This window comes from Salvelinus sp. IW2-2015, unplaced genomic scaffold (assembly GCF_002910315.2).
Source record: "Salvelinus sp. IW2-2015 unplaced genomic scaffold, ASM291031v2 Un_scaffold1146, whole genome shotgun sequence".
Taxonomy (NCBI): Eukaryota; Metazoa; Chordata; class Actinopteri; order Salmoniformes; family Salmonidae; genus Salvelinus; species Salvelinus sp. IW2-2015.
The window spans coordinates 76,427-103,051 of record NW_019942755.1 but is presented as its reverse complement, the minus strand read 5'-3'; the positions used below and the strand labels follow the sequence as shown (position 1 = coordinate 103,051).

The 26,625-nt window shown below is 42.6% G+C and overlaps 1 protein-coding gene across 3 annotated transcripts in view; it reads right to left on the bottom strand.

Moving 5' to 3' along the window:
- ptp4a2b (protein tyrosine phosphatase 4A2b) overlaps nt 1-26,323 on the bottom strand; it is a 59,057-nt gene extending 32,734 nt beyond the window's left edge. For 2 of the 3 annotated variants that reach the window (XM_024137300.2, XM_024137303.1), the window contains exon 1: nt 26,007-26,323. The gene's annotated coding sequence lies outside the window, so the exon portion shown is untranslated. Of the gene's footprint in view, nt 1-26,002 lie in introns of all 3 variants that reach the window. The other variant, XM_024137301.2, reaches the window with a different exon arrangement.
- Between the last annotated feature and the right edge of the window lie 302 nt (nt 26,324-26,625).

Genomic DNA, 26,625 nt, shown 5'->3' with positions numbered 1-26,625 from the left:
TCCCTTCTAGCCCACTTTCCACCACAATGGCACTGGTCTAGCATGCTCTGAGGCAGGGAGGGAAATTGATACGAGAGTGTTCTCACGCCACATGTTGCAGACTACACTATATATACAAAAGTATGTGGACACAATGTTCCCTCTAATTTTTTAGGCACTGAGCAAATTTCAGGTCTGCTGAGCGCAAACTTGACCACTGTGAAAAGTCTTTCAACTGTGGACACAGAGGCTGTACACGCTGTAAGTGGACAAGTAGGCTCCTGTGGCTATTGATTATAATGTAGGCCTACCAGATGGTTTTACCATCCAAAGAATGGAAAAAATGCATCCATAACATTTTAACATGGAAATGCTGTTCTATCGTTCAGCCTACAGTAGCAGTCAATGTGTGGTGTTTAATGTAACCTACATTCCATGAGACTTTTGAAAAAGAACATACAGGGCTTGACATGAACCTGTTCATCCACTTGTCCTTCAGACAATGACTGAATGTGCTATGATGCAAGAAAACCATAGCGTTATTACAGAGAATCAGACAAATTATACTAGCCTTTGCTTATTGGCTACTTAGCTTATTCAAGGCTGTTGCAAAATAAAACACTACCCACTGACTCGCTTTTAAAAGATGTCTAGAAATCACTCCCAGTTTGCTGTCTACAAATGATCTATAACTGGCTAATAACTAACTAGCAAAGGATATGAACACAATGTGCACGTGGCTACATGCAGCTCTTGCTCAGGATCCCAGCTGTAAACACAGTCCAGTTCAAAGTGAATGGCACAGATCCATACATGGCATGGGCTATTTGCAGATAGGCCTAGAAGCTCTGATTGGTTATGCTGCACTGGTCTGTGTAGAGTACAGTGTGAGTCGTGAGCAATAGAATTAAAATCCTATCCCGACGCTTTCTGCATACAACAAAATCTCCCATAATTTGTTTTTGTTTCGGGATATGTTGCATTGAAAGTGGCTAATATTGCGTTGATCGATCGAAATTGCCACAATAAAGGGAAACGTTTATGGTTGTTAACTAATGGGGAAAAGTGAGTGAAGTTCAAACTTGTGCTTCTCTCCGTGGGCAGATATTTCTTCTGTGCTCTGCAGAAGGGGGTAGTCTAATGGGATAGACTCGGGCTACTGCGTGTCCACTCACATGCAGCTTAGAGGTAACATTGGTGGACACCCCTTCAAATTAGTAGATTTGGCTATTTCAGCCACACCTGTTGCTGACAGTTGTATAAAATTGAGCACCTAGCCTTGCAATCTCCTTAGACACACATTGGCAGTAGAATGGCCTTACTGCAGAGCTCAGTGACTTTCAACGTGGCACCGTCATAGGATGCCACCTTTCCAACAAGTCAGTTTGTCAAATGTATGCCCTGGTAGAGCTGCCCCGGTCAACTGTAAGTGCTGTTATTGTGAAGTGGAAATGTTTAGCAGCAACAACGGCTCAGCCCGAAGTGGTAGGCCACACAAGCTCACAGAACGGGACGCGCGAGTGCTGAAGTACGTAGCGTTAAAAATCCTCTGTCCTCGGTTGCAACACTCACTACCGAGTTCTAAACTGCCTCTGGAAGCAACGTCAGCACAAGAACTGTTCATTGGAGCTTTAGAAATGGGAGGAGGCAGAGCAGCTGGAGGAATAATGGTCTGGGGATGTTTTCCATGGTTTGGGCTCCTTAGTTCAGTGAAGGGAAATCTAACTCTACAGCATTCAATGACATTCTAGATGGTTCTGTGCTTTCAACTTTGTGGCAACAGTTTGGGGATGCCTTTACTGTTCAGCATGACAATGCCCCTGTGCACATCTAGTGGAAAGCATTCCAGAAGAGTGGAGGCTGTTAGCAGCAAAGGGGGGACCAGCTCTATTAATGCTTGTGATTTTGGAGTGAAATGTTCGAGCAGGTGACTTTTGGTCAGGTAGTGTACTTTGACAAGTGTTGCTTGTTCCTCTTTCACTTTCACTCCCCCTTTCAGTCACTGGGGTGGGGTGGTTTTCACACCCCCTTTCAGTTACTGGGGTAGGTTGATTTTCACCGTGTGGTTTAGTAAAAACCCTGGGGTGAAACTCTGGTTGTTTCTGCTCAGGATGTAACACGTCAACAGTGACCTGGTGTTCCTTTTGAAATGTTAGAGAACTTTCAAATCACTCCGACCTGGGTCAGGTGAATGTGGCAACTGTGACTGCGTCCCAAATTGCATGCTTCCAAATTGCATTCTATTCCCTACTCCAAAAAATCGATACGGTTACATATCGGATATTATCTTTGACGATGTATTGTTTTGACTATCGCTATTTTTTTGCACATGTTGTCTGTACCTGCACCAAAACTCCAGTATTTGTCTTTCATAGCTTTGTCCCATCTTCTTTTTAAATAGGAGCTCATTTGGGAGCCAATTTGTTTCGGCACTTTATTTCCGTGACTGATCAACACTGGTTTTCTCATGGCCTCTCTTGTCCTTCTGCAGCAGACACATGGTGAGCAATATGTTTGGAACACAGAATCGCAATAAAATCACTATCAAATCGCAATACAATATTAATCATGAGAATTGCAATACATATTGTATCGTCACTTCGGTATCGTGAGGTCCCTGGCAATTTCCAGCCCTACTGTTCCCTATATAGTGTACTGCTTTTGACCAGTGCCATTTCAAGTAACCTTTCTCTCCACATGCCAGTGTTGAAGCTGTGTTGTGAGTCCTGGCAATTGAGGCATTACTTTTTTTTTCATGTTTTTGTAGTAAATATTTCAGTAAATATTTTATTCTTGTGACCACCAACCTGGGATCTCCTCAAATAAGGATTCTAAGGCACTCACAGAATGCAGACGGGCAGGGCTCTGGAATGGGTGTGTGTTGTGTTGTCACAACTTCGATACCAGGTTTTAGTGTCACTTTACTCGATACCAAAACGATACTCGATGCTAAAATGATACCATGGCAAAAGACAGATTCCCACAGGTTTTTCAGGTTTCTGCTCTCAAAGCACACTTTTTAATAGAAAAACAACATTGGCTGTTTCTAAGTCCACAAGAATACTGAACCACTTCAGGGGACCAGGGGGAGAAAGATCGGGCAGGAGAAAGGTCAGGCCTGGGGAGGGGTGAACCAAATAATCAAAAGATTTTGTCACACGTGCCGAATACAACAAGTGTAGACCTTACAGTGAAATGCTTACTTACAAGCCCTTAACTAACAATGCAGTTTTTAGAAAAAAAGTTAAGTATTTACTAAAAGAAATGAAGAAAAATAATGTTTTTTTTTTTTTTGAAACATACGTGGTTAAGGAGCAACAATAAAATAACAGTAGCGGGGCTATACACACACACACACACACACACACACATATATATATATATATATATATATATATATTATTATATATATATTATATATATTGGGTGCCAGTACAGAGGTTAACTTATGGCTGCAATCCCGTTAATGGGATGATATGACAACAGCCAGTGAAAGTGCAGGGCGCCAAATTCAAACAGAAATCTCATAATTAAAATTCCTCAAACATACATGTATCTTATACAATTTTAAAAGTAATCTTGTTGTTAATCCCATCAAGTGTCTGATTTCAAATAGGCTTTTCAGCGAAAGCACACAAAACGATTGTTAGGTCACACCAACTCAAAGAGAAATTCAGCCATTTTTACAGCCAAAGAGAGGAGTCACAAAAAGCACAAATGAGAGATAATTAATCACTAACCTTTGATTTTCATCAGATGACACTCATAGGACTTCATGTTACACAATACATATGTCTTGTTCGATTAAGTTCATATTTATATCCAAAAACCTCCGTTTACATTGGCGCCATGTTCAGAAATCCCTCCAAATTATCCGAGAAATTGCAGAGAGCCACGTCAAATAACATAAATACTGATCATAAACTTTGATAAAAGATGCATGTTTTACATAGAATTAAAGATACACTTGTTCTTAATGCAACCGCTGTGTCAGATTTCAAAAACTTTACGGCAAAACACAATATTCAATCATCTGAAAACAGTGTTCAGCCACAAAAGCAAGCCATACAGTTACCCGCCCAAATTGTGCAGTCAACAAAACTCATAAAAAGCATTATAAATCTTCACTTACCTATGCTGATCTTCGTCGGAATGCACTCCCAGGACTCCCACTTCCACAAGAAATGTTCGTTTTTTCCCCGGCAATTGTCCATCATTTATGTCCAAATAGATATTTTTGTCGCGTGTTTGGTATACAAATCCAACGTCAGGGATGCGCGTTCACTAAAACCTGACGAAATGTCCAAAAGTTCCGTAACAGTCCGTAGAAACATGTCAAACGATGTATTGAATCGATCTTTAGAATGTTTTTAACATAAATCTTGAATAACGTTCCAACCGGAGAATTACATTGACTTCAGATGAGCAATGGAACGGAGCTCCCTCATGTGATCGCACATGGTCAAAGAATGGTCACCTCATGACATACCTGACTAATTCTCCTCTCATCCAGTCCCCCTTCACAGTAGAGTCATCAGACACAGTTCTACAGACTGTTGACATCTAGTGGAAGCCGTAGGAAGTGAAAACTCATCCACATCTCGCTGTGATTTCAATGGGAGCTTGGTTGAAAATCTACCAGCCTCAGAATTTCCACTTCCTGTTTGGATTTCTTTCAGGTTTTTGCCTGCCATATGAGTTCTGTTTATACTCACAGAGATAATTCAAACAGTTTTAGAAACTTCAGAGTTTTCTATCCATACTAATAATAATATGCATATATTAGCAACTATGACTGAGGAGCAGGCCGTTTACTCTGGGCACCTCTGTGCACCTTTCATCCAAGCTACTCAATACTGCTCCTGCAGCCATAAGAAGTTAATTTAGTTGAATATTTATATATTCAATGTCAGTATTTTAAATATTGCATTCATGTCTTTATGAAGATTACAAACTATCATTTCAACTTCTCAGGTTGTTTTCAAATCAGTTCCAAACCAGAGACAACATCTGGGTACTTTGCCAGCAAGGAATGGTAGAAGAGAACAGATATAATCAAACACTCAATTGTGTTTAAAAATGTTTCTGTCGGTTTCTGAAGCAAATGTGGCATGCTGAAATATATTTCTTCATATGAATTTGGCTCTGCCGTTTGGCGAAAAGCTATTATTACCCCATTTCTGACAGTGAAGACTCCTTAACGTGGTCGTGCCTTCGGTTTCCCTCATGTTAGAAGGGAGTGTCAAAAACGTAACTCGGCCCCTTAACAATACAGTTGAATATCCTGTCATTACACTTGAAAGGATGGTTGTTCCACTCACTCTTTAATTTTGCTCTTGTGAATGACTGGTTTGAACCGGGTTTCTTGCATGTCTCGGACTGTTAAAATGTTTTGCTCGCAAGGTGTTTTGCTACCAACCCGGCAATGGCTACTTTGTTCTAAGAACCAGCCTACATTCTCTGTCACAGAGGAATCAATAAACAAAACAAGAGGCCCCCTCAAAATTCCTATCATTCAGTCACACCACTATCGCTTTCAGCCAGAGACACCTGTATGCTAATCCTCAACGTCCAATCTGTGACTTCGTTTGGAGGCGTTGCTAGACTAGTGCTACAGTTAGTTTTCTCTCTCAGCCTGTGTGCTGCTGCGGTGTGTTGTGGGGGCAGTCCTGTGTGCTGCTGCAGGTGTGTTGTGGGGTGGGCAGTCCTGTGTGCTGCTGCAGGTGTGTTGTGGGGTGGGCAGTCCTGTGTGCTGCTGCAGTGTGTTTGTGGTGGGCAGTCCTGTGTGCTGCTGCAGGTGTGTTGTGGGGTGGGCAGTCCTGTGTGCTGCTGCAGGTGTGTTGTGGGGTGGGCAGTCCTGTGTGCTGCTGCAGGTGTGTTGGGGGTGGGCCAGTCCTGTGTGCTGCTGCAGGTGTGTTGTGGGTGGGCAGTCCTGTGTGCTGCTGCAGGTGTGTTGGGGTGGGCAGTCCTGCTCATGTTCTGACATGTCTCCTTTTTTTATTCCCTCACTGTCATGAGTGGAGTGAGGGAGGAAAATAAAAAGAAGGGTTGGCGGGAGGTAAAGAAACCGGAGGCTGTGTGCAGTCCTTGGTTGTAAACTAAGGAGGGGGGTTGATCCTAAATGCTTCCAGTAAGGCAGGGGGTGGGGCAGTCAATAGTACAACTTCCTGCAAGTGTTTGCATTTCCCCGTGGTGATATGTCAACACGCCTGCCTGCTAACGTTCCACCCCGCTCTGCTCCTCCTGGACTCTCTTGTGACCCAGTAGTGGCATTTGTCCCTCACTCGTGTTGAGTTTTGTCTGCAGTCGACTGAACAAAGACATGACTGAAACAGGAACCAATTTTCTGCGATTTATGTATACAGTGGCTATATACAAATAAATGTCATATGAGGCTCTCTCACTAATTGACTGTACAACACAGAATATTATTAGATTTCCGTTTGTGAGTGTGATATGGGTGTTTATTTCAACGTTATAAAGAAAGTATTTTTACATACAATGTCAACACTGCAATGCTGATCTGAGCCTTGCGATTGGAAAACCACATAAGTGTCTGACTTTTGGCCCTAGCAGATCACCTCTCCCGACTCCACGACTTCCTGTCTACAGTCAGGTGTTTTAGTCTTACCTCTCAGTATCTCACTGCTGCTCGTGGCAACAGCATCGCTGAGTTTACCTTTGACTTATAACTTAATCTCAATGTGACCCGCCTGATTCAGAAGATTTTAAAACCCCATTTAGAAGAAAAAATAAGTTTAAACCCCATTAGATTTTGAGTCAAGATAGTTTCAGTATATACACTGCTCAAAAAAATAAAGGGAACACTAAAATAACTCATCCTAGATCTGAATGAATGAACTATTCTTATTAAATACTTTTTTCTTTACATAGTTGAATGTGCTGACAACAAAACACACAAAATGATCAATGGAAATCAAATGTATCAACCCATGGAGGTCTGGATTTGGAGTCACACTCAAAATTAAAGTGGAAAACCACACTACAGGCTGATCCAACTTTGATGTAATGTCCTTAAAACAAGTCAAAATGAGGCTCAGTAGTGTGTGTGACCTCCACGTGCCTGTATGACCTCCCTACAACACCTGGGCATGCTCCTGATGAGGTGGAGATGGTCTCCTGAGGGATCTCCTCCAGACCTGGACGAAAGCATCCGCCAACTCCTGGACAGTCTGTGTACAACGTGGCGTTGGTGGATGGAGCGAGACATGATGTCCCAGATGTGCTCAATTGGATTCAGGTCTGGGAACGGGCGGGCCAGTCCATAGCATCAATGCCTTCCTCTTGCAAAACTGCTGACACACTCCAGCCACATGAGGTCTAGAATTGTCTTGCATTAGGAGGAACCCAGGGCCAACCGCACCAGCATATGGTCTCACAAGGGGTCTGAGGATCTCATCTCGGTATCTAATGGCAGTCAGGCTACCTCTGGCGAGCCCATGGAGGGCTGTGCGGCCCCCAAAGAAATGCCACCCCACACCATGACTGACCCCCCGCCAAACCGGTCATGCTGGAGGATGTTGCAGGCAGCAGAACGTTCCACGGCGTCTCCAGACTGCCACGTCTGTCACATGTGCTCGGTGTGAACCTGCTTTCATCTGTGAAGAGCACAGGGCGCCAGTGGCGAATTTGCCAATCTGTGGTTTCTCTGGCAAATGCCAAACGTCCTGAACGGTGTTGGGCTGTAAGCACAACCCCCACCTGTGGACTCGGGCCCTCATACCACCCTCATGGAGTCTTTTTCTGACCGTTTGAGCAGACACATGCACATTTGTGGCCTGCTGGAGGTCATTTTGCAGGGCTCTGCAGTGCTCCTCCTTGCACAAAGGCGGAGGTAGCGGTCCTGCTGCTGGGTTGTTGCCCTCCTATGGCCTCCTCCACGTCTCCTGATGTACTAGCCTGTCTCCTGCTAGCGCCTCCATGCTCTGGACACTACGCTGACAGACACAGCAAAACCTTCTTGCCACAGCTCGCATTGATGTGCCATCCTGGATGAGCTGCACTACCTGAGCCACTTGTGTGGTTGTAGACTCCGTCTCATGCTACCACTAGAGTGACAGCACGCCAACATCAAAATGATGTGTGATTTTGTTGTCAGCACATTCAACTATGTAAAGAAAAAAGTATTTAATAAGAATAGTTCATTCATTCAGATCTAGGATGAGTTATTTTAGTGTTCCCTTTATTTTTTTGAGCAGTGTATATACTGAAACTATCTTGACTCAAAATCTAATGGGGTTTAAACTTATTTTTTCTTCTAAATGGGGTTTTAAAATCTTCTGAATCAGGCGRGTCACATTGAGATTAAGTTATAAAGTCAAAGGTAAACTCAGCRAGATGCYGTTGCCACGAGCAGCAGTGCAGATACTGAGAGGTAAGACTAAAACACCTGACTGTAGACAGGAAGTCGTGGAGTCGGGAGAGGTGCATCTGCTAGGGCCAAAAGTCAGACACTTATGTGGTTTTCCAATCGCAAGGCTCAGATCAGCATTGCAGTGTTGACATTGTATGTAAAAATACTTTCTTTATAACGTTGAAATAAACACCCATATCACACTCACAAACGGAAATCATAATATAATATTCTGTGTTGTACAGTCAATTAGTGAGAGAGCCTCATATGACATTTATTTGTATATAGCCACTGTATACATAAATCGCAGAAAATTGGTTCCTGTTTCAGTCATGTCTTTGTTCAGTCGACTGCAGACAAAACTCAACACGAGTGAGGGACAAATGCCACTACTGGGTCACAAGAGAGTCCAGAGAGGAGCAGAGCGGGGTGGAACGTTAGCAGGCAGGCGTGTTGACATATCACCACGGGGAAATGCAAACACTTGCAGGAAGTTGTACTATTGACTGCCCCACCCCCTGCCTTACTGGAAGCATTTAGGATCAACCCCCCTCCTTAGTTTACAACCAAGGACTGCACACAGCCTCCGGTTTCTTTACCTCCCGCCAACCCTTCTTTTTATTTTCCTCCCTCACTCCACTCATGACAGTGAGGGAATAAAAAAGGAGACATGTCAGAACATGAGCAGGACTGCCCACCCCACAACACACCTGCAGCAGCACACAGGACTGCCCACCCCACAACACACCTGCGCAGCCCACGGACTGCCCACCCACAACACACACTGCAGCAGCACACAGGACTGCCACCCCACAACACACCTGCAGCAGCACACAGGACTGCCCACCCACAACACACCTGCAGCAGCCACACAGGACTGGCCCACCCCACAACAGCACCTGCAGCAGCACACAGGACTGCCCACCCCACAACACACCTGCAGCAGCACACAGGACTGCCCACCCCACAACACACCTGCAGCAGCACACAGGCTGAGAGAGAAAACTAACTGTAGCACTAGTCTAGCAACGCCTCCAAACGAAGTCAACAGATTGGACGTTGAGGATTAGCATACAGGTGTCTCTGGCTGAAAGTGATAGTGGTGTGACTGAATGATAGGAATTTTGAGGGGGCCTCTTGTTTTGTTTATTGAATTCCTCTGTGACAGAGAATGTAGGCTGGTTCTTAGAACAAAGTAGCCATTGCCGGGTTGGTAGCAAAACACCTTRCGAGCAAAACATTTTAACAGTCCCGAGACATGCAAGACACCCGGTTCAAACCCAGTCATTCACAAGAGCAAAATTAAAGAGTGAGTGGAACAACCATCCTTTCAAGTGTAATGACAGGGATATTCAACTGTATTGTTAAGGGGCCGAGTTACGTTTTTGACACTCCCTTCTAACATGAGGGAAACCGAAGGCACGACCACGTTAAGGAGTCTTCACTGTCAGAAATGGGGTAATAATAGCTTTTCGCCCAAACGGCAGAGCCAAATTCATATGAAGAAAATATATTTCAGCATGCCACATTTGCTTCAGAAACCGACAGAAACATTTTTAAACACATTGAGTGTTTGATTATATCTGTTCTCTTCTACCATTCCTTGCTGGCAAAGTACCCAGATGTTGTCTCTGGTTTTGGAACTGAATTTGAAAACAACCTGAGAAGTTGAAATGATAGTTTGTAATCTTCATACAGACAATGAATGCAATATTTAAAATACTGACATTGAATATATAAATATTCAACTAAATTAACTTCTTATGGCTGCAGGAGCAGTATTGAGTAGCTTGGATGAAAGGTGCACAGAGGTGCCCAGAGTAAACGGCCTGCTCCTCAGTCATAGTTGCTAATATATGCATATTATTATTAGTATTGGATAGAAAACTCTGAAGTTTCTAAAACTGTTTGAATTATCTCTGTGAGTATAACAGAACTCATATGGCAGGCAAAAACCTGAAAGAAAATCCAAACAGGAAGTGGAAATTCTGAGGCTGGTAGATTTTCAACCAAGCTCCCATTGAAATCACAGCGAGATATGAATGAGTATTCACTTCCTACGGCTTCCACTAGATGTCAACAGTCTGTAGAACTGTGTCTGATGACTCTACTGTGAAGGGGGACTGGATGAGAGGAGAATTAGTCAGGTMTGTCATGAGGTGACCATTCTTTGACCATGTGCGATCACATGAGGGAGCTCCGTTCCATTGCTCATCTGAAGTCAATGTAATTCTCCGGTTGGAACGTTATTCAAGATTTATGTTAAAAACATTCTAAAGATCGATTCAATACATCGTTTGACATGTTTCTACGGACTGTTACGGAACTTTTGGACATTTCGTCAGGTTTTAGTGAACGCGCATCCCTGACGTTGGATTTGTATACCAAACACGCGACAAAAATATCTATTTGGACATAAATGATGGACATTGCCGGGGGRAAAAAACGAACATTTCTTGTGGAAGTGGGAGTCCTGGGAGTGCATTCCGACGAAGATCAGCATAGGTAAGTGAAGATTTATAATGCTTTTTATGAGTTTTGTTGACTGCACAATTTGGGCGGGTAACTGTATGGCTTGCTTTTGTGGCTGAACACTGTTTTCAGATGATTGAATATTGTGTTTTGCCGTAAAGCTTTTTGAAATCTGACACAGCGGTTGCATTAAGAACAAGTGTATCTTTAATTCTATGTAAAACATGCATCTTTTATCAAAGTTTATGATCAGTATTTATGTTATTTGACGTGGCTCTCTGCAATTTCTCCGGATAWTTTGGAGGGATTTCTGAACATGGCGCCAATGTAAACGGAGGTTTTTGGATATAAATATGAACTTAATCGAACAAGACATATGYATTGTGTAACATGAAGTCCTATGAGTGTCATCTGATGAAAATCAAAGGTTAGTGATTAATTATCTCTCTATTTGTGCTTTTTGTGACTCCTCTCTTTGGCTGTAAAAATGGCTGAATTTCTCTTTGAGTTGGTGGTGACCTAACAATCGTTTGTGGTGCTTTCGCTGAAAAGCCTATTTGAAATCAGACACTTTGATGGGATTAACAACAAGATTACTTTTAAAATTGTATAAGATACATGTATGTTTGAGGAATTTTAATTATGAGATTTCTGTTTGAATTTGGCGCCCTGCACTTTCACTGGCTGTTGTCATATCATCCCATTAACGGGATTGCAGCCATAAGTTAACCTCTGTACTGGCACCCCATATATATATATATATATATATATATATATATATATATATATGTGTGTGTGTGTGTGTGTTGTGTGTATAGCCCGCTACTGTTATTTTATTGTTGCTCCTTAACCACGTATGTTTCAAAAAAAAAAAAAAAACATTATTTTTCTTCATTTCTTTTAGTAAATACTTAACTTTTTTTTCTAAAAACTGCATTGTTAGTTAAGGGCTTGTAAGTAAGCATTTCACTGTAAGGTCTACACTTGTTGTATTCGGCACGTGTGACAAAATCTTTTGATTATTTGGTTCACCCCCTCCCCAGGCCTGACCTTTCTCCTGCCCGATCTTTCTCCCCCCTGGTCCCCTGAAGTGGTTCAAGTATTCTTGTGGACTTAGAACAGCCAATGTTGTTTTTCTATTAAAAAGTGTGCTTTGAGAGCAGAAACCTGAAAAACCTGTGGGAAATCTGTCTTTTGCCATGGTATCATTTTAGCATCGAGTATCGTTTTGGTATCGAGTAAAGTGACACTAAACCTGGTATCGAAGTTGTGACAACACAACACACACCCATTCCAGAGCCCTGCCCGTCTGCATTCTGTGAGTGCCTTAGAATCCTTATTTGAGGAGATCCCAGGTTGGTGGTCACAAGAATAAAATATTTACTGAAATATTTACTACAAAAACATGAAAAAAACAAGTAATGCCTCCAATTGCCAGGACTCACAACACAGCTTCAACACTGGCATGTGGAGAGAAAGGTTACTTGAAATTGGCACTGGTCAAAAGCAGTACACTATATAGGGAACAGTAGGGCTGGAAATTGCCAGGGACCTCACGATACCGAAGTGACGATACAATATGTATTGCAATTCTCATGATTATATATGTATTGCGATTTGATAGTGATTTTATTGCGATTCTGTGTTCCAAACATATTGCTCACCATGTGTCTGCTGCAGAAGGACAAGAGAGCCATGAGAAAACCAGTGTTGATCAGTCACGGAAATAAAGTGCCGAAAACAAATTGGCTCCCAAATGAGCTCCTATTTAAAAAGAAGATGGAGAACAAGCTATGAAAGACAAATACTGGAGTTTTGGTGCAGGTACAGACAACATGTGCAAAAATAATAGCGATAGTCAAAACAATACATCGTCAAAGATAATATCCCGATATGTAACCGTATCGATTTTTTGGAGATAGGGAATAGAATGCAATTTGGGAAGCATGCAATTTGGGAAGCAGTCACAGTTGCCACATTCACCTGACCCAGGTCGGAGTGATTTGAAAGTTCTCTAACATTTCAAAAGGAACACCAGGTCACTGTTGACGTGTTACATCCTGAGCAGAACAACCAGAGTTTCACCCCAGGGTTTTTACTAAACCACGAGTGAAAATCAACCTACCCCCAGTAACTGAAAGGGGGTGTGAAAACCACCCCACCCCAGTGACTGAAAGGGGGAGTGAAAGTGAAAGAGGAACAAGCAACACTTGTCAAAGTACACTACCTGACCAAAAGTCACCTGCTCGAACATTTCACTCCAAAATCACAAGCATTAATAGAGYTGGTCCACCCCTTTGCTGCTATAACAGCCTCCACTCTTCTGGGAATGCTTTCCACTAGATGTGCACAGGGGCATTGTCATGCTGAAACAGTAAAGGGCATCCCCCAAACTGTTGCCACAAAGTTGAAAGCACAGAACCATCTAGAATGTCATTGAATGCTGTAGAGTTAAGATTTCCCTTCACTAGAACTAAGGAGCCCAAACCATGGAAAACATCCCCAGACCATTATTCCTCCAGCTGCTCTGCCTCCTCCCATTTCATAAAGCTCCCAATGAACAGTTCTTGTGCTGACGTTGCTTCCAGAGGCAGTTTAGAACTCGGTAGTGAGTGTTGCAACCGAGGACAGAGGATTTTTACACGCTACGTACTTCAGCACTCGCCGGTCCCGTTCTGTGAGCTTGTGTGGCCTACCACTTCGGGCTGAGCCGTTGTTGCTGCTAAACATTTCCACTTCACAATAACAGCACTTACAGTTGACCGGGGCAGCTCTACCAGGGCATACATTTGACAAACTGACTTGTTGGAAAGGTGGCATCCTATGACGGTGCCACGTTGAAAGTCACTGAGCTCTGCAGTAAGGCCATTCTACTGCCAATGTGTGTCTAAGGAGATTGCAAGGCTAGGTGCTCAATTTTATACAACTGTCAGCAACAGGTGTGGCTGAAATAGCCAAATCTACTAATTTGAAGGGGTGTCCACCAATGTTACCTCTAAGCTGCATGTGAGTGGACACGCAGTAGCCCGAGTCTATCCCCATTAGACTACCCCCTTCTGCAGAGCACAGAAGAAATATCTGCCCACGGAGAGAAGCACAAGTTTGAACTTCACTCACTTTTCCCCATTAGTTAACAACCATAAACGTTTCCCTTTATTGTGGCAATTTCGATCGAATCAACGCAATATTAGCCACTTTCAATGCAACATATCCCGAAACAAAAACAAATTATGGGAGAGATTTTGTTGTATGCAGAAAGCGTCGGGATAGGATTTTAATTCTATTGCTCACGACTCACACTGTACTCTACACAGACCAGTGCAGCATAACCAATCAGAGCTTCAGTAGGCCTATCTGCAAATAGACCACTGCCATGTATGGATCTGTGCCATTCACTTTGAACTGGACTGTGTTTACAGCTGGGATCCTGAGCAAGAGCTGCATGTAGCCACGTGCACATTGTGTTCATATCCTTTGCTAGTTAGTTATTAGCCCAGTTATAGATCATTTGTAGACAGCAAACTGGGAGTGATTTCTAGACATCTTTTTAAAAGCGAGTCAGTGGGTAGTGTTTTATTTTGCAACAGCCTTGAATAAGCTAAGTAGCCAATAAGCAAAGGCTAGTATAATTTGTCTGATTCTCTGTAATAACGCTATGGTTTCTTGCATCATAGCACATTCAGTCACCTTGTCTGAAGGACAAGTGGATGAACAGGTTCATGTCAAGCCCTGTATGTTCTTTTCAAAAGTCTCATGGAATGTAGGTCTACATTAAACACCACACATTGACTGCTACTGTAGGCTGAACGATAGAACAGCTATTTCCATGTTAAAATGTTATGGGATGCATTTTTTCCATTCTTTGGGATGGTAAACCACTCTGGTAGGCCTACATTATAATCAAATAGCCACAGGAGCCTACTTGTCCACTTACAGCGTGTACAGCCTCTGTGTCCACAGTTGAACAGACTTTTCACAGTGGTCAAGTTTGCGCTCAGCAGACCTGAAATTTGCTCAGTGCCTAAAAAAATTAGAGGGAACATTGGTGTCCACATACTTTTGTATATATAGTGTAGTCTGCAACATGTGGCGTGAGAACACTCTCGTATTCAATTTCCCTCCCTGCCTCAGAGCATGCTAGACAGTGCCATTGTGGTGGAAAGTGGGCTAGAAGGGAGTCACCAGGCAACTGCCTCTGAGCTTTTTAATGAGTCAATCTCCCGTCACCAATCTAAATCAGGTCCCTTCCAGAAGGCTAGCACCCCGGGTCGGGCTGCCTAACCAGCCCTGGTCAGATAGTTAGTGGAGGGGAAGGCAGGTAGGTCACCTACTTCTCCTGCAGACCTGGGTTCAAATAATACAGTGTTTTCTTTAGCCTGTCTTAGAGTGCCAGGTGGGTGGGTCTGCCATTTTGTGACTTCTCCGTTGATTCAATTGCATAAGGCAAACTCAAATCAAGCCCAAATGAAGTATTTCTAACTATTTCAATAGTATTTGAAAGGTGTGCCGTCCTGTCCTACGCGGGCTGGAAGAGACCGCGTTGGACCTTTAATAGCACTGGGGTTTCCCAACGTTAAGGGGAGAGACAGGGAAGTTCCGTGTCTACAGGGTTCTCTTTGAACTTTCACTTCAATTTAAGATAGGTAACTATTTTACTGAAGGCATTTTCAGAACGGCACGCCTGCACATGCATGAACGCACACCATTTAGGCCTTATGGTTTGCTCTTAGAACAAGTTTTCATATAACCAAAACAGAACCAAGGGATTTAATATTAACACGGAGGGAGACATAACATTTGTGACAGCCACTTCCTGTGGCAGTCAGGTATGTGTGTTCTGATTGACTATATCATGCATCATAACCCTATGACCAATCACCTTGAGAAAGTAGCCTTGAGCCAACTCCGATCAAGTCATTCATCCATCCATGGCCTGGCGGTTGGCCTAGCCCATGCAATCACAGCCTGAGGATCGGAGACTCCAGATGCCACTCAGACAGCCAGAACAGGGAATGCCTGTTGCCATAACAACAAGCGGGTATCTCTGGGGAGTCGACAGACAGGAGCTCCAGCGGGGCCAGCTCCTGTCCCTCCAGGGGAAATCAGAGGAGCGGTGGTGCGCGTCTTTAAATATTAACACTGACAAGCAGGAGGCGCAGCACCAAGAGTCGCAGGGAGAGAAGAGAGAGAAGCTACTGTATTGGACTTTGCAACCTGTCCAGGGGGTGTACTTGTACATCATGCTGCCTCACGCTACATAAACAGGAGATTGGCCCATAGGGCAGAAGCCTTTCTGGCTTGGACAAGGCTTACCTACAGTTCTAAGGCCAGCTTACAGCCCACAGCTCCTAACCCAGTGTTTTCCATTGGCGTCAGGTAATCAGCCGGTCACATACTCACCTTCACATTAACTAGGCTACTTTCCTTTTAAAAGTTTCTATTCACTAGTCCTTTGAGCCCTCTCCCGCTACAATAAACATCTAGCAATCTATTGAGAGGATAGGCGGTCAGTCAAAGTGAGGGATGACAGGAAAACATAGCCGAAAGAAAGCGAGAGGTTAAACTCGCAAAACTCTGTCCAAAACAAGCCCAATGTGTTTCTATGGGTTTATTTTGGACCTAAAGCTTGACGCCTGCCTTCCTGGCTTTGAGACAAACACTCTCACTGTTAGGGCGGAGACATGAGCATCTCGTCAATATATACACATCTCTTGTTGCAGTCAAATTTCTTTACATGGAGGGGCGAGCGCATGATGCTCATGAATTATCAAGTCCCATGTAATGTAAGTGGTAACGATGAGTCGAAATCCACGACTTAGTTTCACACATTTCTTTAGGACCATTTTATTTGTGTGTTTCACATAGCAGGCCACACAGAGTAGTAGAGCATAGTAGGCTATTTACTCTGTGTTGACTGACAACTGAACAGCAAGCGTTAACTAGTTTATAAAAAGGTGACTGAATAAAGTCGATCTCTTATATCCCTTTGCCATTCATAAATCATGCAACATGGTTAAAATGTCCATGGTATCGCATCGGGACAAGTAAACCAAAGAAAACACTTCCTTATTTTTTTGCTATGTCGTCGTCGGATTACTAGACAGTGATGCTCAACTTGGAGTGACTCGTCTCACCATGCAGTGTAGCCTACCGAATCACATCGGAGAGAGAGCTGTTCATTTGGCTCCCTCATTTGCATAGGCTACTGGTAGCAGGCCTAAGCTTTTTGCTGTTTATCTGAAGATAAATGATATAAACATTAGAAGATGGTGAATCATCACTGCAGGAACAATAGGTGGTGGACAGCATCATTCTGGCCCACATAATAATTAGGGCCCTAGTGGAATCCATAAAAAACTCAACAATATTCAGAAAAGTATTGACCTTTGTAGGGAATCAACTAAATGTATTGAACATTTACTAATTAGCCCAAGTTTATCATAAGACATGAACAAAATGCATCAGGGATTACAAATTTCGTGCAACTTTCTGAAGAGGCAACGAGAACGCCCCCGTGTGTGCAATGCACACATCTACCAGATGGAAGCTTTCTGAAGAGGCAACGAGAACGCCCCCGTGTTGCAATGCACACAGCTACCAGATGGAAGCTTTCTGAAGAGGCAACGAGAACGCCCCCGTGTTGCAATGCACACACTACCAGATGGAAGCTTTCTGAAGAGGCAACGAGAACGCCCCCGTGTTGCAATGCACACATCTACCAGATGGAAGCTTTCTGAAGAGGCAACGGAGAAACGCCCCCCGTGTTGCAATGCACACACTACCAGATGGAAGCTTTCTGAAGAGGCAACGAGAACGCCCCCGTGTTGCAATGCACACATCTACCAGATGGAAGCTTTCTGAAGAGGCAACGAGAACGCCCCCGTGTTGCAATGCACACAGCTTCCATCTGGTAGATGGAAAAGGTTTTCCCAAAAACCTTTTCCATCTGGTAGTTTTTCCCAAAAACCTTMTCAATTAAAATGTTAACTACAAAGTAAAATTACCAGGCAGAATTCTCTCATTATTTTCATCATACCAGCAGGTATTCACTTTGCAAACTGTACCTTCACAACAAAAACACAGCCTCTTGCTAGGTGTGCACTTAAATTAAAAGAGTAACTACACCCAAAAATCAACATCTCAGATTTTTTGAAGAGCCTCAAATGAGGTCTCCCGGTGTGGTTTAAGCATGGTTGCAGACTGAGAACATCCAATTGTTGTTGTTCTATAAAAATAAAAAGTGTAATTTTGAAAGCAAAAATATATATTTAGGAAAAAACAGAAACCTGAAAAAACTAAATTAATGACATTTTTCAATAATGTGGGCTATTTACTTCATTTGTTTTGATAAAAATGCCTGGCTTGTTTCTATTTGGCCGGTTACTATGTACATGCGGTAAAAATGTAGAAACTGACAGATCAGGCTTCAGGTCTGCATCTCAGTGAGTCCCATGCCACAGGTTGTGAGGAGCCAAACATCTTGTTTCTTAATCAAATCATTTTTGTCACATGCTTGGTAAACAACAGGTGTAGACTAACAGTGAAATGCTTACTTACGTGTAATTTCCCAACAATGCATAGCTAATAATAAGCAATAACAAGCTGGTTGAATATAAAAGGCCACCGCTGAACAGAGAAAGTGGTGGTAATGCAATTTTAACAAATGTTTAACCGTTCTAGGACCCCGTTCCGCTAGCGGAACACCTCGCCAAAAGCCAATGAAATTGCAGGGCTCCAAATTCAATCAACAGAAATCTCATAATTCAATTTTCTCAAACATACAAGTATTAGACACCATTTTAAAGATAAAATTCTCGTTAATCCAACCACAGTGTCCGATTTCAAAAAAGCTTTTCGGCGAAAGCAGAACATATGTTAGGTCAGCAACTAGTCACAGAAAGTATASAGCGATTTTCCAACCAAAGAGAGGAGTCACAAAAAGCAGAAATATTGATAAAATGAATCACTAACCTCTGATATTATATTATCAGATGACACTCCCAGRACAACAYCGGGGTGGCGCAGTGGTCTAGGGCACTGCATCGCAGTGCTAGCTGCGCCACCAGAGTCTCTGGGTTCGCGCCCAGACTGGGCTGGGTTCGCGCCCAGGCTCTGTCACAGCCGGCCGCAACCGGGAGATCCGTGGGGCGACGYACAATTGGCATAGCGTCGTCCGGGTTAGGGAGGGTTTGGCCGGTAGGGAGGGTTTGGCCGGTTGGGATATCCTTGTCTCAGTATGTAAAAATGTAATAAAATGTATGCACTCTACTGTAAGTCGCTCTGGATAAGAGCGTCTGCTAAATGACTAAAATGTAAAAAAAATGTAAAAACATGTTACACAATACATGTATGTTTTGTTCGATCAAGTTCATATTTATATCCAAAAACCTCAGTTTACATTTGGCTTTGCCTCCAAAACATCCCGTGAATTTGCACAGAGCCACATCAAATCACAGAAATAGTCATAATAAACATTAATAAAAAAGATACAAGTGTTATTCAGATTTAAAGATATACTTCTGCTTAATGCAACTGCTGTGTCAGATTTACAAAAAAACTTTACGGAAAAAGCAAACCATGCAATAATCTGAGTACGGCGCTCAGAGACCAACACAACCCAGGAAGATATCCGCCATGTTAGAGTCAACATAAATCAGAAATAGCATTATAAATATTCACTTACCTTTGATGAACTTCGTCAGAATGCACTCCCAGGAATCCCAGTTCCACAATAAATGTTTGATTTGTTCCATAAAGTCCATCAATTATATCCAAATTCCTCCTTGTTGTTAACATGTTCAGTACACAATCTAAATTCATGACGCGCGGGCAAAAGTTCAGACGAAAAGTCATATTACAGTCCGTAGAAACATGTCAAACGAAGTATAGAATCAATCTTTAGGATGTTTTTAACATAAATCTTCAATAATGTTCCAACTGGAGAATTCCTTTGTCTGTAGAAAAACTATGGAACAGAGCTCACTCTCACGTGAACGAGCGTCACGCGCTCAAAGCATTCTGCCAGACCTCTGACTCATTCCCCTCTCATTCGGCACTTCACAGTAGAAGCGTCAGACAAGGTTCTAACGACTGTTGACATCTAGTGGAAGCCTTAGGAAGTGCAACATTACCCATATCCCACTATCTTCAATAGGGCATGAGTTGAAAAACAACCTACCTCAGATTTCCCACTTCCTGGTTGGATTTTTTTCTCTGGTTTTTGCCTGCCATATGAGTTCTGTTATACTCAGACATCATTCAAACAGTTTTAGAAACTTCAGAATGTTTTCTATCCAATACTACTAATAATATGCATATCTTAGCTTCTGGGCCTGAGTAGCAGGCAGTTTACTCTGGGCAGGCATTTCATGCAAAAGATAAGTGAATATTTATCATGTTATTTCTAACTTCTGTTGACTCCAACATGGCGGATATTTCTTTGGCTGAATTGGGCTCTGAGCGCCGTACTCAGATTATGCTTTTTCCGTTAAAAAAAATTGAAATCTGACAGCGGTTGCATTAAGTCTATCTTTAATTATGTGAATAACACTTGTATCTTTTATCAATGTTTATTATGATTATTTCTGGGATTTCTGTGGGAATCTGCAAGATCACCGGATGTTTTGGAATCAAAACATTACTGCACGTAACACGCCAATGTAAACTGAGACTTTTGGATATAAATATGCACATTATCGAACAAAACATACATGTATTGTGTAACATGTCCTATGAGTGTCATCTGATGAAGATCATCAAAAGTTTGTGATAAATTGTATCTATATTTCTGCTTTTTGTGACTCCTATCTTTGGCTAGGAAAATGGCTGTGTGTTTTTTTTTACTTGGCTCTGAACTAACATAATCATATGTTGTGCTTTCGCTGTAAAGACTTTTTGACATCGAACACAATGGGTAGATTAACAAGATGTTTATCTTTCATTTGCTGTATTGGACTTGTTAATGTGTGAAAGTTACATATTTCAAAAAAATATTTTTGAATTTCCCGCGCTGCCTTTTCAGCGGAATGTTGTCGAGGGGTTCCGCTAGCGGAACGCCTGCGCTAGAAAGGTTAAGAACAAATTCTTATTTACAATGACGGCCTACAGTAAACAGTACCAATAGCAGAGGAATAATACCCAGTGTCAAAGTGGTGTAGGGAGACGCTACCTACTGATACAGAATCAGATATKTAGATGTATCCAATGGTTAAATGTAGGATTAAGTGTGGTGTAATCTGATCCCAGACTTATGGGCCTACCTTGAGTGTCCATAGGAGGACATAGTGGAGAGAGAGAGAGCAGAGTGGATTTTAGGACCAGCGAGTGCACAGCACTCCCTCCTCCCCCCGAAACACACACCAAACCAGAGGATAGAGATCCTCTCTCAAACACTCCAGCCAGAGCCCCAGGGGCATGAACACGTGTAAATGGGCTAATCCATTACACAAGGCAGACTAGAAGACATGACATGCTCATCAACACCACCTTTCATCAGACACAGGCACCCTGTGGTCAAACCAGGCCCAGCGCCAGCTATACAAATGGCTCCCTGCCCCCCCCCCCCGCCGACTGGTGACCCTTGCCTAGCCTCATGTTACTGTACCTGCCACGGCTACTCTCAGCTTTCTCAGTTACGGTAACCAAGGCTGAAGACTTCCCCTGTTGTCACACTCGTCTTTCTTTATGCTGCTAATACAGAGAGAGGGGAACTTTCCTCTGTGTGCCAAATGTCACACCATTTAGCGAAGTGTCGGCTGTGCAACAGACACCACGCATCAGGTTCCCATACAAAAGACAACTTCACTATTTGACAATAAAATATAAAATTCTGGCTACAACAACTCTAAAGTAGTAATGTAGACCAAATGACAATGGACCACAGCAATGCCTAGTACCATCCAGCATTGAGAAGACTATCAGTGTTCAAAGCAGACAATTCAGTTGCGGCATGTGAGCAAACATTTGTTTCACGATGACTCACACCATGTTTACTGCCAATCCAAGCCCCAGAGAGAGGGATCAACACTTCAAGCCCAGACTGATCAGTCACTTTTGTAATGTTCCTCCATAAAAGCTCAAGGCTAGGATTTTGGGCAGGTGCGATGTGTCTCAAAAGGAGCTGATCAAAAGTAGAGTAGGGAATAGGCAAGGGTGATTTGGTATGCATCCTGTGCCCGAGGCTAACCTGTATCCAGAGCATATACTGTACAGCAGAAGACATACAGACAGGGAGTGGGGTGTGATACCGGTATGCGTAGCATGGAATCTGGTGAATGAGGCCCTCCATGCCTGGCCGTGGAAGGCTCGCTCTTGGCGTCAGGCTGTATACGTGTGGGTTGGCTGAAGGGAGCTATTTCCAGAGCGGCTCCTGGATCCAGCCTTGTACGTCAATTAGCTTTATGATAAAGCAGTTGAGTGAAACCCACTAGGGTTGTCACTAAACCAGTAAATCCATACTCAGAGGTATCGTGGCAAGAAAACTAAACATGAAGCGGACAAACTTTCCTGACAAAACAGCCTGATGTCACCCAGTTTCTTTTCCAAGCTATAGCACACAATATTTTTAATAAAGGCAGTTCTTTTAAAGGTCCAAAAAGAGTTGTCTGCTTTGTGTTTTCTTTTTTGACATAGATACTGGTACCGTGAGAACCCTACTTGAAACAATAAAATAAGCTAGCAATGTCCTACAGGAAATGGATTTACAGTCAGTYAATTAATACAGATTATATTTATGATATACAGAGCATTCAGAAAGTATTCAGACCTTGACTTTTTCCACATTTTGTTACGTTACAGCCTTATTCTAAAATGGATTCCAGGAATGCACGATATATCGCTGAGCATATCGGAATCTGACGATATTAGATAAAAATGACAACAATGGCATCAACCCGATGTCTAGTTTAACACCGATGTGCAAAACCGATGTCAAAATGTACATGCATACCTATATAAAAGTGACATAATGACGCCACGAAAAATACAGTGCTACACATAACAAAAACAGAAAAATATTAAGCACACACTTCTAACAACTAAAGTTCAAGTCGAGCAGTCATTTGAAAGAGTAAGAACATTTCAGTGAGACAACGCAAAGGCGAAACCCATTAACGCCAAGATAATGGAATTCATTGCCCTGTCGACAATCAACAGTCCTCTGTCGTGGATGATGTTGGCTTTTGCCGACTGGTCCAGCCCCGGTACACACTATTTATCAGATGTTGCCCTACCGGAGTTACACAAACAAACTTATTGAATGCATTAGGGATGCACCGACATGACCATTTTTGGCCACTACGACATCTGATATTTTCCTTGCCAAAAAAACAATATCGATTATTTTAAATGTTTGCGATCATTTAAGCATTCTAGTACAGTTAAATAGTTACACACAGAAACTCCCCAAATACAGGTGTGCCAAGCTTGTAGCATCATACCACAGAAGACTCGAGGCTGTAATCGCTGCCAAAGRTGCCTCAACAAAGTAGAGTCAGTTGTACAACAATGCATTCAACTGAAATGTGTCTTCCGCATTTAACCCAACCCTTCTGAATCAGAGAGGCGTGCCTTAATCGACATCCATGTCTYCGGTGCCCTGGGAACAGTGGGTTAAGTGCCTTGCTCAGGGGCAGAACGGCACCTTGTCAGCTCATGGATTCGATCCAGCAACCTTACGGTTACTGCCCCAACGCTCTTACCACTAAGGTACCTGCCACCACAGGTAGGGTAGGGTCTGAACTTAAGTAAATATGATATTTCCATTATTTTGAATACATTTGCAAAAATGTCTAAAACCCTACTTTGCTTTGTCATTGTGGGGTATTGTGTAGATTGATTAGGGGGGAAAAGTAATACTTTTTTGAATAAGACTAGGAGAACTGAAAATGTTCAGTAATCAAAACTGAGGGAAAAATTAATTAAAAATTAAAGGGTTGTATTTTGTTGATTAGTCCAAGCAATGTTCAGTAATCAAAACCGAGTAGGCACTGGTACCCAGAGATAGCTTWGAGAGATATATATCCATCTATAGCTACTTTACAAGCAAATGAATAGGTTACTTTGCCATAAATCCTAAGTAGCAATGTCTATGCTTACCTGTTACAATACTCTGACTGATCGGCCCACAGTAGGTGTGTGTAAACTGCCTGCGTAGTATATGGGGATGTGTGAAACCTACTCCTCGGCTTTAAGTGTTGCGCCTGTGTCACCTCATTAGCTAGCTTTTGGGATGCCGCGATCTGGACAAGGCGCTTGCGGGAGTACGGTCACGTGTGTGTGAGGCAGAGGTCCCGAGTCGCACCAGGTATGGGCCGAATCAGGAGGAAGCGGCACTCGCTAAGCAAGCGACGTGACGTCCTTTGCACATGCCCATTCAACCTTTCCACCCCAAAATAAATTGTAGTTGTCACTGTCAAATAGACCAACCAAAATACCATGACAACAGAGTGGCTGTTGTGATCAGGGTTTTTTCTGGATGAAAAAGGTGGCTTAGGTCGTGGGAGTAGCATGTGACCGTTTTGCAGTTTTAAAGCAAATTTCCTGCAATTCTACACATTTTGCATGCAGCTGGGACAAAATGTTGCAGTATTAAAGATAATTTCATGCGATTTCTACCTATTCTGCCACGGCTAATCTGTTTATTTTATACTGCTAAATTCATTGGTTTTGAATTTTCAAATTCTAGCTTTCCTTTTGGTGACTTTGTTCTCAAACGATATTTGTCCATTATCTTTACTAACAAACGACTAAATCAGATATAAATTAAGTCAACACTGAAAGCGTTTTTTCCATCACGATTAGTTGTTTCTTTCACAGCTGTTCAAGTCAACTTCCCCACCCAAATGCATTTCCTCAAGTTCACTTCTCTGAATTGTTGATTGAGTGTTACAAAAACCAGAGAGCAGAACATACGTTTGCCTTGGTTTGAGTGTGAACTACTAGCTAGTTAGCCAGACATTACACCCTCTTCCGATGAGAACCCAAGACAACAACCATGTCTCAAAATATGTCTTTGTCTCGATTTAGCCACCTGGGATATCAAATTGGACAGCTTGTACAGTGTACGTTACGTTAACATCCAACCTCGCTTCCCCTGGCAATGTTGCCGTGCGCTCGGCAGTGTGCGTGAAGCCTTTGCAACAGGAGACAAGTGCATTCGGGTAACGTTATCGTGTTACACCTGTCCATGGTCAACCGTAGGACCGACCAAAACTCTGTACATCMAATCCAGACAGCGACGTTTCCAGTACAACACTGCGTAGTTAGGCTACAGTTAGCTACATATGAACAGGAACAAGGGCAACTAAGGTAGCTAGAAGCAATAAGTATAGCTATACATCAGTGGGTACTGTAGAATCATGACCTAGCAATTTAGCAAACAGGGTAATTATATTTGGCTAGCAAGCTTTCTCGGTCAGTTAATTAATATCGAGGATAAAATATAACATTGATACAAGAAACGGGTCCGCATGTCTTGTAAAATAGGCCGATGTTTGTATGTAACTTTAATGTTACCCAACAACGTTGACTAGCCCCTTCTCCGTTTGTTAAGGCATGCAACTAGTTACCCTACTAAAGTTATGCTAACTAGCCGGTTACAAACAAGGCAGTTCAGAAAGTAAATGGGTCACATTGGGCTGTAACTGTTAGTGTGGGTCAAACGAATAGCTGGCTAGCACTAGCAACGCTATCTGGGTATATAAACAGAAACAAAACTAGTTATCGAGTAATACTTTGGCTTAGTTGGTTGACTAACCACAATACCTCCTAGTTAGCTAGCTCGCGTCCGTTACGTTAGCGTGGTTAGTTGCATGCTAGCTAAACGAACGTTATCTTACTATAGCTAGCTACCGGCGTAACGCAGGAAACGGGCAGCTGACTGGCTAACGTTAGCTAGTTAGCTGTTATCGATGTTAAGGCTTTTTCGATAAAAGCTACTACTCGTTCGCTATTAATGTTTAATTTAACTTGACGAACCTTGGTGTTTTGCCAACATTTTCTGTAGATCGGCGAAGCTGCAGAGTTGGAAAACGACTAATGTTATTTAGCTGCCATATCCCAGCGTTAGCAGGCTAGCTATAGCTAGCTACTTTCTTCTCAACAAGACTGACGCTGTAGCGAAATAGTTATCTGGGTTTTTTGGTGATAATGTATAACGATATGAACAAGCGTTCTTACTTACAAAGAGCAGGCTGAACATTGAAAACCAGTGACTATCCAGGAGAATGTGGATGGAGAGCAGTAAGTGCTGTCAGATCTTTKTAGTTCCTCTTCAAATGTGGGTGAGAGCTCACATCGGAACTGTTGGGAGGAGTTTCAAGGTGGTAATCTCGTTAACGTCACTCTGAACGCAAGAAAACCAGGGATCACAAAACAACACTGTTTAACAAATATGCTGTTTTTGGTAATATTAAACTGGAATCCTCGAGATATATTCTTTATTTCAAATTGAGCTATGGTAATACCGCGTTCATGTGCTAGTCGGAACGAGGAATCTCAGAAATGTCCGATTTGGTAACTGGTTGTACCTATACACGTGCCGCGTTCAACGAATCAGCAAATCGGACATTTCCGCGTTACCTAGTTCCGAGTGAAATGCCGATTTGGTCAACTTTTTATTTTTTTACATTTTGTACCATCCCTGTACTCCAAAACAACATGTTATGACTGAGATTATACTTAACCTTCCTTCTGCTCTTACACAAAAACAGCCACAACTTACATTCTCATCCATCATGAAATGGACACATTGGAACGAATTAAAGTAAAAGAGAAAAAAAATTACACAAAATTCCTACCCT